Genomic DNA, 14199 nt, shown 5'->3' with positions numbered 1-14199 from the left:
TTTTTAATTGGTGAAGCGTCTTACGGGTGGAGATGGGCATATTTTCCCATTACCTTGCAGTTATTGTTGTATTATTCATAGGTTTCTGTTGAGTCCATTTTTATTAGGTCCGTTTTAGTTGACTACCATTAGACATTGCGGACTGAGGCGCAGTTGCCGAAACCGCATAACATAGGAGTCCTCTTTCTATTTACACACAACGCGGTACTGGTAGAGGGCCGTTTTATAGTCCCTCTTCTATTTTGAGCTTTCTGCTACTTAAAGCTCTTTCAGCCGCAAGACGCCGTAGCATACTCGCGACCGGCAAATTTAGCAGATTTGCACGCTGCAACGGCGGCGCCGATACAGATTTATTTTATTTTACAGGTGAGCTTCATAAATCATGCGCTTATGGTTAGCGCAAAAGGATTGTTAATATTTTTGGTTACTAATTTTCGGTTCTATTAAAACGAAGAGCCAGTACCCCTTTTTAAAAAAAATATAGTGAGCTATATAGACTCATGCGCTTATGGTCACCGCAATTAGGATTGTGAATGTCTTTGGCTATTTACTTTTGTTTCTAGTAAATACAATGAGCCATTACTTGTTATCATTTACATTATTGACATTTATCATTTGGCAGATTTGGCTTTATTTGTTCCCACGTTGGTACGATTGGAACGTCTAAATACTAACACTTATGAGATATATGGAATCTTAATACTACAGGGAGTGCAGAATTATTAGGCAAATTAGTATTTTGACCACATCATCCTCTTTATGCATGTTGTCTTACTCCAAGCTGTATAGGCTCGAAAGCCTACTACCAATTAAGCATATTAGGTGATGTGCATCTCTGTAAGGAGAAGGGGTGTGGTCTAATGACATCAACACCCTATATCAGGTGTGCATAATTATTAGGCAACTTCCTTTCCTTTGGCAAAATGGGTCAAAAGAAGGACTTGACAGGCTCAGAAAAGTCAAAAATAGTGAGATATCTTGCAGAGGGATGCAGCACTCTTAAAATTGCAAAGCTTCTGAAGCGTGATCATCGAACAATCAAGCGTTTCATTCAAAATAGTCAACAGGGTCGCAAGAAGCGTGTGCAAAAACCAAGGCGCAAAATAACTGCCCATGAACTGAGAAAAGTCAAGCGTGCAGCTGCCACGATGCCACTTGCCACCAGTTTGGCCATATTTCAGAGCTGCAACATCACTGGAGTGCCCAAAAGCACAAGGTGTGCAATACTCAGAGACATGGCCAAGGTAAGAAAGGCTGAAAGACGACCACCACTGAACAAGACACACAAGCTGAAACGTCAAGACTGGGCCAAGAAATATCTCAAGACTGATTTTTCTAAGGTTTTATGGACTGATGAAATGAGAGTGAGTCTTGATGGGCCAGATGGATGGGCCCGTGGCTGGATTGGTAAAGGGCAGAGAGCTCCAGTCCGACTCAGACGCCAGCAAGGTGGAGGTGGAGTACTGGTTTGGGCTGGTATCATCAAAGATGAGCTTGTGGGGCCCTTTCGGGTTGAGGATGGAGTCAAGCTCAACTCCCAGTCCTACTGCCAGTTCCTGGAAGACACCTTCTTCAAGCAGTGGTACAGGAAGAAGTCTGCATCCTTCAAGAAAAACATGATTTTCATGCAGGACAATACTCCATCACACGCGTCCAAGTACTCCACAGCGTGGCTGGCAAGAAAGGGTATAAAAGAAGGAAATCTAATGACATGGCCTCCTTGTTCACCTGATCTGAACCCCATTGAGAACCTGTGGTCCATCATCAAATGTGAGATTTACAAGGAGGGAAAACAGTGCACCTCTCTGAACAGTGTCTGGGAGGCTGTGGTTGCTGCTGCACGCAATGTTGATGGTGAACAGATCAAAACACTGACAGAATCCATGGATGGCAGGCTTTTGAGTGTCCTTGCAAAGAAAGGTGGCTATATTGGTCACTGGTTTGTTTTTGTTTTGTTTTTGAATGTCAGAAATGTATATTTGTGAATGTTGAGATGTTATATTGGTTTCACTGGTAATAATAAATAATTGAAATGGGTATATATTTTTTTTTGTTAAGTTGCCTAATAATTATGCACAGTAATAGTCACCTGCACACACAGATATCCCCCTAACATAGCTAAAACTAAAAACAAACTAAAAACTACTTCCAAAAATATTCAGCTTTGATATTAATGAGTTTTTTGGGTTCATTGAGAACATGGTTGTTGTTCAATAATAAAATTAATCCTCAAAAATACAACTTGCCTAATAATTCTGCACTCCCTGTACAATAATAGGATTAAGATTGCTTAATCTTGCAGGTACAATTTTACGGATTTAATTGTTTTTTTTCACCAATACTCTATGCATGATACTGGTTCTTTATCTAATGGTTTTCTTGCCTGTTATCACAACACTATGTGAGTTGTTAGTGATTAAGAATAGGAGCTGGCTATCTATGTGTGTTGATATTTAACTATTGTAATATTCACTGCGTGCCTCCTTTGTGTATGACATCCTGGAACAGTAATTGAATGTAAAAAAAAAATCAAATCCCTCCTCTAAAAGGTTCAACCTATTTGTTTTGCCAATGCTTGTTAACTTATGCAATCTTTCCAGATCCGACCTTTCTCCTCCCATTGATCTATGGCTGAGTCTGGGTGTTTATTTTGATGCCGTGTGCTATTTTATGTTGATTTATACCAGTATTCTTCTTGTTCATGGATCTAATGCACTTGGGCCATGTTCGCGCTTTAAAAAGCAGCAAAAATAAATGAATAAAAATAAAAACAAGTTAAGATGCTGCCTCGCAACCAAGTAGGATGACGCTGTTAACAGCCGAATTCGATCACATACGCGCAAAGAACTCGAACCATTAGGGTCGAGGAAACCAAAACGTAAACATCGCTCTGTAAACTGGTAGGGGGTCTAAATAGTAAACAACTATTGCAAGTTGGACAGCACAGAAGAGGGCGGAGTCCCCTAGTGAGATTTAGATGGGAGATAGATTAGCGCACAGCGAAACAACCCTAGTCTGTCTTTAATTTCTATTTCATTGGGCTGTGTCTGTTTTCCCTTTCCATGCTGGAAGTCTAGTATGCAAAGCCGCGCGCTCTCTCTCGGTACAGCTCCGGTGCGCCACGCGGGTGCTGTCTGAGTGCAGTGCGTGGCCTGTATCAGGATAACAAGGGCAGTAGGGTGAGAGAAATAGCTGGGTAGAGGGGTAGCGAGGAAGGCCATAGGAAAGGTTTAAAGAGACACTTTCAGTGAGGAGGCAGACGGGAGACGTCAGGGTGAAGTAGAAGGTGAGAGCAGCACTAGAGAGAGAGGGAAAAGGTTAGGGTAAAACGGGGCTCAATAATGGGTAGGCCAGCAAAGGAGCACACAACAAGGCATTTCAAAGATCCTTAGTGCGTATTTGGGAAGGACTGCCAGAAAGGGGACTCGCATCGACAGTCTAGACAGATAGCGACAAGGTGGAATATCCTAGGGCGGTACTAGTAGGGTATAACCAGTCTGACAGCCACGGAGGAGGGGACAGTAAAGGGAAATTAGAAAAGAAAGCGAGAAATGAAGAGGGGGGCGAAGTGCGACAGACAGGCACTGAAGGTGGAGCACTCTTGCGAAACACTGAAGGCTGTAGTGACTTAATCCAAGACACGGAAAAGATTGAAGAGAGAGCGTGAGAATAGCCACATATCTTTTTACGGGAGCAGTTGAGGAGACGTCTGTGAGACGCAGATAAACTTAATGTAATTTAAACTTATCGGACAGCGTACCTAACTTTATGATACGTGGCAAAAGAGACATGGGGGGGGGGAGTGTAAAGGTAGAGCAAGAACTATTTTAAAGTTATAAAGTAAACCACAATAGGTTGCACACTTGGCAGGGAGAGCGCTGACGAGACAAGCAGAATAAAGGTATATACTGCAGGCAAGTGTTGTGGGACGACATACAGCAAACAGAAGAGTACCCACTCCCGTCGTCATCTGGAAAATATGTACAGAAATGACTGAAGAAAACTAACTTTCCATCGACATAAGCAAAGATACGAGTTCTCTCCCTATTCTAAAGGACAGTGTAAATTGTGCCACATTGAGAGAAGACAAAAAATTTAGATCGTAGTGAAAGATACAAATCCGAGAAAGCCATTAAGAAACCATTGTGAAGAGACCCTGTCAAAAAGTGAAGACCATGATCACGCGAAGTGCTAGCTCTGCTGCTTTCGTGCTAGAAGAGGTAAGCGTATTTCGCAGGGTGGCTTTTGCCCACTTTGAAACCGGTGAACTTGGTTCGAATCTTGGCCCAGAACATTATGTGATTCTGGGCAAATCACTTAATATTTCAGTGCCCACAAATAATAAATATGTTCTTATGTAATGTCATTGCTGCTGGTGTAAAGCGTCCCAATACATTCGGGTCTAGTTAGCACTATATACATCTGCAAAAAACTGTATAATATATCGGTACATCTTTCTCTGGTCCGATGTTTGAGTTTAAAGATTGCTGGAATAATGAAAGGGAAGAGGAGAGTTTCTATCGCGGTCATATTGAAATGGTGGTTTCCGTTTAATACAAAGGGAGGATTTGCTCTTTTTCATGTAATGCTGTTCGCGTTTCTGCAGCCCAAAACATCTAAATATATTTTAACGTTAAGCAAATTAATGGATGGCACATAAACTTCAAACTTTATAGCTTTTACCTACACTGTGGCAGACAGTTAAAGCTCTGAACCATCTTTTATGAGCACTAGGTTCCGTTTGGGTAGTGTGTTCGATTACAATCATTGAAGTCCAAGGCCAGTTTCCTTTAGGTAGTTTTGTTTTATTCATTCCTTTAGGTCAGTAGGGCACTTATCCTGCCTCTGACTACAGGTATCATTAGCAGGTCATTTAGCTTTATATAGTTTCTGTTAGAAATGGGGTCTCTAGTTGGCAGTCGGTTTGCACCCTGTCCAAGTATGGATCCTCACTCTAGTCAGGATAAGGGAGATACCCGCTCAGATAACCCCTGCTCACCCACTTGGTAGCTCGGCAAGACCAATCAGGCGTATCTCAGAAGCAATGTGTAAAGCATTTGCACATAACACACAGTAATAAGTGAAAACACTACAAAAGGACACCACACCAATTTTAGAAAAATAGCCAAATTTTATCTATATAAAACAAGACCAAATATGATAAAAATCCAACATACAGTAATAAAAATATGAATTCTGCAAGATTTACTAAAAAATGCAGTTCCTTGAGTCCGTAGCTCCACCTGGGGCTATCACGGCGTAGTGATCAGCAAAACCAACAGTTCAGACCGGCAGAGGCATTGCGGGGCAGCTACGATGTCGGGATGACCCGCAAACAGTACCTTGGATGTGCAGGGCATCGTGATCCTCGCGGTGAGCTCTGGAGAGCGGCGTCGGCTCCAGGGTCGGTGCAGGAGTCGTAGGGCCCTTGAGGTCACACACATTGCAAATCGAACTCCAGGCTGATGAAGTCAGGTGTGCCGGCATGGATGGCGTCGGGGCTGCGGTGCGAAGCGGGATGATGCGGTGCCCACAGGTCACGGTGCAGGCAGCGGCTCGGTGACGGCGTCCAGCTGTGTGGGTGAGACCAGGGCTGCAGTGTGAAGCAGGGCGGTGCGAGGTGCCGTGTCCACAGGTCACGGTGCAGGCAGCAGCGTCATCGTTGCTGAAGCACTGTCGTCGGTAGACCCAAGCCAGCGATATGGGGCGGTGCTTCGTGACCCTCACGAGCGGTGGCCACAGTGCAGGCAGGATGCCTGGTGACGACACAGGAGTCGATGGTGCTGACATCGGTGGACCGGGGCTGCGGTGCGGGACGGGACGGTGCTTCGTGTACCTCCACGAGCGGTGTCCACAGGCCACAGTGCAGGCAGTGGCGTCAGTGTCAGCAGGAGCGGCGGGGTCGGGGATGCCCAGGCTGCGGTGTGAGCAGGCGATGCCAGAGTGTGGGGCCCACAGGTCGCGGTGCGAGCAGCGACTCGGTGAAGTCGTCTGATGATGGCATCGGGGAGACCAGGGTTGCGGTGCGAAGCAGGGCAACGCGACTCCATGTGGCGTCAGCAGGTCACAGTGCAGGCCAGCCGTGTTGTTGGCGGTGTCGCAGTGGTTTCTCCTCTTGAACAGCACAAAACACACAATTCCCAGTGCTGCAGGTCGAGGAAACTGAAGTCTTTGGTATCCCTGAGACTTTCAACAGGAGGCAAGCTCTACTCCAAGCCCTTAGAGAATTTTGTCAAGCAGGACACACAGCAAAGTTCACACTTTGCACTCTTTTCAGGCAGAAACAGCAACTGCGGGCCAGTCCAGCAAAGCAGCACAGCCAAGGGACAGTACTCTTCCCTCAACTGTTCTCCTTGCAGAGGTTACTCTTGATTCCAGAAATATTCTAAAAGTCTGGGGTTTTGGGTCTTCTTCTTATACCCAGTTCTGCCTTTGAAGTTGGCAAACTTCAAAGCAAAGTCTCAAGTGTTTACAAGATCCTTCCTTGGCCAGGCCAGGCCCCAGACGCACACCAGGGGGTCGGACTGCATTGTGTGAGGGCAGGCACAGTCCTTTCAGGTGTGAACGCCAACTCCTCCCTCTTCTCTAGCTCAGATAGCTCATCAGGATATGCGGGCTACACGCACGCCCCCTTTTGTGTCACTGTCTAGAAAGGTGCAAAACAGCCCAACTGTCAAACTGACCAGACAGACAATCCACAAACAGGCAGAGTCACAGAATGGTATAAGCAAGTAAATGCCTACTTTCTAAAAGTGGCATTTTCAAACAGACATTTTAAAAACCAACTTCACTAAAAGATGTATTTTTAAATTGTGAGTTCAGAGACCCTAAACTCCAAATTTTTATCTGCTCAAAGGGAACCTGCGCTTTAAGGATTATCATATACCGTTTATGTAGTCCCAGCAATTGTTGACAATGTAAATATTATTTGTGTTAATGGTGTATGTCCATACCATATAACGTACCCCCCACCTCCCCAAACAGGTCTGCCATACCATGCAGTATAATTACACAATTATTGGCAAAAGGAAGGAAACAAGGGGTTACCTCTGATAAAACTGTTTACGGAAGGCATACCTCATATTCTCATTGCTTACTCTGACGGGGCAGGTGGAACATCAGAATCTGGAGCCCTTACATATTCAGTCACTCTCTACATGTATTGATTCAATCACTACCTTCTCCCTGTGCTTTAAAGAGTTCCAGCATAGTATTCCATGCCATAGGAATGGGTCTCTTACATAGTCCTCTGTATTCTCCTCTTTGCAGCAAGGAGCTCTCAGCCGAGACCCATTTCCACACCTCATCATGCCAGCTGGTCACAGGAGGTGGGGTGAGGACTTCCATTGATGTGTGATCTCTCTTTTGGCTAGGAGAAGTGCGAGGTCCACAAAACGCATTTCTGTTAGTAATGATTTGGGTCTAGGGTAGAGTCCCAATATACAATGTTCTGTCGTGTCCCATTGCTGTCGTCCCGTTGGGGACACCAGAGTTTTCTTATTCTCCCCCCCAATAAGTGTGTAGTGAGTGCAGGGCATGACCATAACATTTGTAGTAGGTCCGCACCTTCAGTGCGAACCGGAGGAAGTCAGCACAGGAAAATGTTTGTGCAATTTTGAGGGCATGAGGTATGCCCTGTGGAGCATTGAAAACTGAATGGATTTGAACCGCGTATTGCGAGGTAGTAAGCTGGGTTACTCCAGCAGAAAGCTCCATTCTTTATATTGGAGTACACGGTTAAGGTCCGTTTCCCATTGGACTTTCGGTGATCTGAGTGAAATATGTAAGTGTGAACACAGTTCTTTATAAAGCCATTTGATTAAGTGTCTACCAGTCCCCATTTCATGAACTACTTGAGCAAAGGCACATGTGCTTGTTTCAGAACCCGTTGGTGACCAATATGTGCATATATAGAATAGCATATGTGATGAATAGAGTCCCAGGCAAGCCATTTAGTTGTGTGAAGTCTTGATAAGACAGTATCAAACATCCTCAAATAGATCACAAACTGAGGTTACTCCCGCCGCCTCCCAGGTTCTGAACCTCGCCAGTGTGAACCTATCTAAATGGGTAGGCATACCGCATAGGGAAACATTTGGGGCATAAGGTAAGATGCTGCACGTTGAATGGGGAGCAGTTCTCCAATATAATAGAGCATTGCAGAGTAGTAAAGGAAGTGTAGAGGGACATGTCACTCCCGGCAACAGTAGATTATATAACCGGTCAGCATTCACCATGGGTTGTGTGTAACCTGTTTCCTGTAGGTGTATTGCAGCCAGCCAGTGGAAGAGCCATTGCAGCTGGGCTGCATGATAATAAGCTCAAAAGTCCGGGGCTCAAGCCCACCACTGTCTGTCGGTAGTTGGAATTTTTGAAGACTAACTCAGTGTCTTCTAGGGCCCATATTAGGACAAGTAGGAGTGAGTCCGTGGGATGGGTACTGGTAGATTGACAAAAAAAATAAAGTAGTTTGGGCAACATGACATCTTGGAAAGGGCCAATCGTTCTGTTACTGATATAGGTAGTCTGACCCAAAAGTTCACTTGTGCTCTTAGTGCTGAAATAGCCTTAAGTATGTTCCCGTCCGCATGGTCCGTGGGAGATCTATATGCTTGGATGCTCAAATAATGGAATGTGTGTCATGTAACCTGCATAGTCCGCATACCCATGTGAACCGTGTCGTTCTGGATGGTGTCCCAGAACAAGGCATAGGACATCCCTATTGTGTGCCCCTATGTATGGTATACTCCATGGAAATATGCGCACCCGATATGGCCCTTGCCGTACATTTAGTATATAATAATTTAACCCACTTAATAAAATTGGGGTTATTTTGAAGAGCTGCAGAACCGTGAACATATAGTCTCAATCTAGGGAATCAAAGGCCTGTGGAAGGTCCAGTGATAAGCAGCTGGCATCTGGGAAGTCATTGTGCACAGTCTCCATCACCTGATATAAACCTCTAATGTTAAGTGATGTGCTCCAAGGTGGTACAAATCCACATTGATCTACGTGGATCAGACCTTGAAGCAGGGGGAGCAGTCTGTGGGCTAATAATTAACTAAGAATTTTGTATTCAGTAAAAGAGAGAGAGTGGCCTATATGATATCAGCTCTTCTGAGGCTTGTCTCAGCTCAAGCAGGGAAGTGACCAGGGCCTGTTTGGTGGTCTAACGTAATGTCCCTGCTTTTAAGGATACGTTGTATATTTCCTCAAGTCTCATGATCAGTTGGGAGGCAAAGGTAGAACAAAATTCAACAGGCAGACCATCTGTGCCAGGCGTTTTATTGCGTGCCATCTCCATTATGACAGGACACATTTCGCCTGAAGACAAGGGAGCTCCCAGCCATTTACAGACAGTTGAAGTAATCTGCGGGAGTCTCAGGTTACTCAGAAAAACATCTCTATCCACAAAATTTGTGGGGCGGGGTGGGGGTTTATAGAGCTCAGTAGAATACAAGCGGAAAGCCTCATAAATAACTACTTGACTGGTGCTTGGAACTCTATTGTAGGATGTAATGCTCTGTATCGGGGTGGGAGACAGTGATGGATGTATCAGACTTGCTAGTAATGTACCTGCCCTGTCACCCTCAGTGTGCATCTTCTGTAGATATGATTTGTGGTTCTTAACCTCTCTAGGAGTTCTGCATAATCTATTGTGGCATTCTGAAGGTCTCCCTGTCATGCAGGGTGGTGTGCTGCTTCATGTTCAAGGCACCCTAACCATGTCTCTGTATTTTGCAATTCTTGGAGAACAGAGTGCCTTGCACCCATTGCGGTAACTATGGATACTCCCCCCCTTATCACTACTTTTACTCCTTTGCTGCCAGGACTTTTCCCCCTCACGTGCCAGGTCTTTTTTTGGCTATTTGGGGCAGTTCCCGCTTAGGCCCTCAAAACCTTTTGTCCACATAAGCTACCCACGCCTTTCCCCCCCAACATCCTAGGGATTCTAGAGGTACCCAGAGTTTGTGGGGTCCCCTGAAGGACCAATAAATTAGCCAAAATACAGCAAAAATTTCATTTTATTAAAAACAATGGGGGGGAAAAAGGGCTGCAGAAGAAAGCTTGTGTTTCCCCCCCCTGAAATGGCATCAACAAAGGGTTTGTGGTGCTAAAATCACAATCTTGCCAGCTTTTAGGAACAGGCAGACTTGAATCAGAAAACCAAATTTTCAACACAATTTTGGCATTTTACTGGGACATACCCCATATTTACTATTTTTTGTGCTTTTAGCCTCCTTCCAGTTAGTGAGAGAAATGGATGTGAAACCAATGCTGGATCTCGGAAAGCTAAACATTTCTGAAAAAGTAGACAACATTCTGACTTCAGCAAGGGGTAATTTGGGTAGATCCTACAAGGTTTTTCTACATAAAATAACAGCTGAAATAAAAAACTATTGAAATTGAGGTGGAAAAAAATAGCTATTTTTCTTCACGTTTTACTCTGTAACTTTGTCCTGCGATGTCAGATTTTTGAAAGCAACATACCGTTAAGTCTGCTGGACTCTTCTGGCTATGGGGGAAATATAGGGCTTGTAGGTTCATTAAAAACCCTAGGTGCCCAAAGCCATTAAATGAGCTGCACCTTGCAATGGGTTTTCATTCTATACCAGGTATACAGCAATTCATTTGCTGAAATATAAAGAATGAAAAATAGGTATCAAGAAAAACTTTGTATTTCCAAAATGGGCACATGATAAGGTGTTGAGAAGCAGTGGTTATTTGCACATTTCTGAATTCTGGGTTCCCCATACTAGCATGTGAATTACATGGCATTTCTCAAATAAACCTCTTTTTTTTTCACGCGGTCTTACATTTGCAAGGAAAAATGTAGAGAAAGACAAGGGGCAATAACACTTGTTCTGCTATTCTGTGTTCCCCCAAGTCTTCCGATAAAAATGGATAGGCCTAATACCCACGACAGGAAACACAACATGGACACATCACATTTTTACATTGAAATCGGATGTGTTTTTTAGAAAGTGCCTAGCTGTGGATTTTGATCTCTAGCTCAGCCTTCACCTAGGAAAACCTACCAAACCTGTGCATTTTTGAAAACTAGACACCATGGGGAATCCAAGATGGGGTGACTTGTGGGGCTCTCACCAGGTTCTGTTACCCAGAATTTGGCCAAAAAACACTTTCTCCTCACATTTCAGTGACAAAGTTTTGGAATCTGAGAGGAGCCACAAACTTCCTTCCACCCAGCGTTCCCCCAAGTCTCCCGATAAAAATGGTACCTCACTTGTGTGGGTAGGCCTAGTGCTCGTGACAGGATATGCCCCAAAACACAACATGCGCACATCACACCAAAGAAAACAGAGCTGTTTTTTTGCAAAGTTCCTAGCTGTGGATTTTGGCCCCTAGCTCAGGTGGCACTTGGGGAAACCCACCAAACCTGTGCATTTTTTCAAAATTAGACACCTAGGGAAATCCGGGATGGGGTGACTTGTGGGGCTCTCACCAGGTTCCGTTACCCAGAATCATTTGCAAACCTCAAAAATTGGCCAAAAAAACACCTTTTCCTCACATTTCGGTGACAGAAAGTTCTGGAATCTGAGAGAAGCCAATAAAATTCCTTCCACCCAGCATCCCCCCAAGTATTCCGATAAAAATGGTACCTCACTTGTGTGGGTAGGCCTAATGCCCGCGAAAGGAAATGCCCCAAAACACTGTGGACACATCAAAATTATCAAATCAAAACTACCTGTTTTTCTGGGGGGTAAGGGATGGCACCTGCGTCTTTATTCCTGGGATCAGCAGCCATAAAGGGACGCCTACCAAACCCAAACATTTCTGAAAACTAGACACCTGAGGGAGTCCAGGGAGATATGACTGGCGAAGATCCCCCGCAGTGTTTTCTTACCCAAAATCCTCCGCAAACCTCAAATTTAGCTAAAAACAAAATCGCATTTTGCCTACATTTCTGTGTGGGATCACCGCACCGGGTCAAAATTCCTACCACCAAACGTTCCCCTCAGTCTCCCGGTAAAAATGATACCGCACTTGTGTAAGTGGGCCAAGTGCATGTGACAGGGAAGTGCCAAAAACATGTCGAAATTGAGGGGAACCAAAGCAGATCCAAAAGGGCAGTTTGAAAAAAAACACGTTTAGGCTGACAAGTGGAGCAGAATTTTTATCGGTATAGATGCGACAATGCTGGATGGTAGGAATTTTGTGGATTATTGCAGATTCCGGAAGGTTCCATCACAAAAATGTGGGAAAAATGTGTGATTTCCAGCAAAGTTAGAGGTTTGCAGGGTATTGTGGGTAAGAAAATGGTGCGGGGTGCATGTGAAGCACACCACCAGATGTTTAGTATTCAGATGTGTCTAGGTCTTGTGGAATTTTCTGCACGGCAGCGTCCCAAAGTCCAAAAAGTGCAGCCCTCACCATTCCAAGTGGGACGATTTTGAGAGCTAGCCAAACTCTCATGGCCCAAATGTAAAACCAAAACCCAAAATAATGAAATGTCCTCTTGCTTGCCGTGGGATAATATGTTTGTGTGCGGGTGGGGGAATGCTCAAAGACTGTTACCCACTTCATTTGGGGTGGGGGAATAACCATGCCCATACTGGTTGGTAGCCACCACCTCACTATTTTCTATTTCTTTATTCCTTGGCATCTAGTAGGTTTTCTGCCCCCCCCCCCCCCAAACCCCCTGGGGAGTGGATTTGGGGTAATTGCCCCATCTCCCCACAGGTGGGCAGAACAACTTTGGCCCCATTAATTTAGTTGGGGGTATGAAGGTTTTTGGGGGTAAAAAAAGGTCGTTCTGCCCCTGTTGGGGGCAGATGGGCATTCCAAAAATAGGCTAGTCTGCCCCCCCCCAGGGGAGCGTCCCTTGTCTAAGGGGTCGATCCCCTTGCTTGAAATTGGCACAAAAAAAAATCCTGGTGCCTAGCCGATATTCCCCTGGTGTCTAGTGGGCATTTCTGCTACCAGATTAAATTCTGATCGGGCAGCAGAAATGCAGAGAGAGACATGAAAGGAAAGACTTTTCCTTTCCTTTCATGTCTCTCTCGCCCCCTCCACGTGATTGGAGGAGAAATGAAATGCTCTGCATTTCTTCTCCAATCGCGCTGGAAGCTGAGCTTCCAGCGTGGTGGGGGAAGCCTCTAATGACATCAGCGCGTGCAATTGTGCGCTCGGATGCCATGGGAGGCCAATTGTGGAGGGGTGGGGGTGGAAGGGGAAGCTATTCCCCTTCCATCCCTGCCCAGGGGAGGGGGGTGCTTGGCCATTGGGGGAGCGCTAGCGCTTCCCTCCCCCCTGTCCGCCCCCCCTCAGCCTCCCACCCCTGCGGGGCCCATAGCAGGACAAGCTGAACTCGTCCTCGGCACCGGAGTGCCATGGCCGAGGGTAAGACCAGCTCGTCTTGGGTACCAAAGAGGTTAAAAGCTTCCCACTCAGCAAGTGGTGTGGAAGCTGTTCCCTCATTGACTGCAAAGCAGGGGCGGCTCCTCCGCTATGGCCGTGGCCCACCAGCAGCAGCTGCAAAACGTTTATAGTAAGACCATAATAAACTACGTTTATTGTGGTTTTACTGTGAAAGGGGTTCGACCATGGGGTGTAACAGGGACAGAGAGGGAGTGCGGAGCACTCCCTCTCAGTGCGCATGCTATTTTGGATGGCAGTCTCGGGCCGTCCAAACATACATGCGCAGTTGGCTCTCTCCAACCCGGCAATGTGTTGCCGGGTGGGAAAGAGCAGGCAGAGACTCTCACACTGCCTTGGAGCACCCTGACTAGGCACTCCGTCCCATCCTAATGCTGCTTTCAAGTTGCCAGCTGCATTAAAGCAGCATTAGGATTTGACGCAGGGCAGACTGGGAGCTTGTGCCTGTAGTCCTGCAGTGAAGGAACAGAGCAGCGAGAGAAGGAATTTTTTTTTTACATTGGTTTGTTCCCCTACCACGCGCTGCCCCTTTTCCCTCCCGCGAGCTGCAATTGCTGCAAAGTATGAGTCAATTGCGTTACCTAGAGTGTCATAGAATACCTCATCTTCAAGCAGAGCGGGCTGTTTCTGCCATGTTGGTGTAGGTGTTGGTATCCTACCCCAAGGCAACACAACCTCTGGTGGATTATGGTCTGAAAAAGTGTTTCTGAAATGTGATGATCCAATGAATTCCCAACCATGGATAATCTGCATGATATATAATATATTCGTGTATGTAGGCCATGTTGGGGTGGGGAG

General features: G+C 45.6%; 1 protein-coding gene across 4 annotated transcripts in view; it reads left to right on the top strand.

The window, feature by feature from the left end:
• The first annotated feature begins 3058 nt into the window (after positions 1–3058).
• The window catches only part of SLC19A1 (solute carrier family 19 member 1), a 136912-nt gene continuing 125771 nt past the window's right edge, over positions 3059–14199 (top strand). For all 4 annotated transcript variants that reach the window (XM_069225472.1, XM_069225470.1, XM_069225467.1 and 1 more), the window contains exon 1: positions 3059–4220. The gene's annotated coding sequence lies outside the window, so the exon portion shown is untranslated. The remainder of the gene's footprint in view (positions 4221–14199) is intronic.

This window comes from Pleurodeles waltl, chromosome 3_1 (genome assembly GCF_031143425.1).
Source record: "Pleurodeles waltl isolate 20211129_DDA chromosome 3_1, aPleWal1.hap1.20221129, whole genome shotgun sequence".
NCBI lineage: Eukaryota > Metazoa > Chordata > Amphibia > Caudata > Salamandridae > Pleurodeles > Pleurodeles waltl.
Note: the sequence above shows the minus strand (reverse complement) of the source record. Positions and strands in the feature narration are given on the sequence as shown.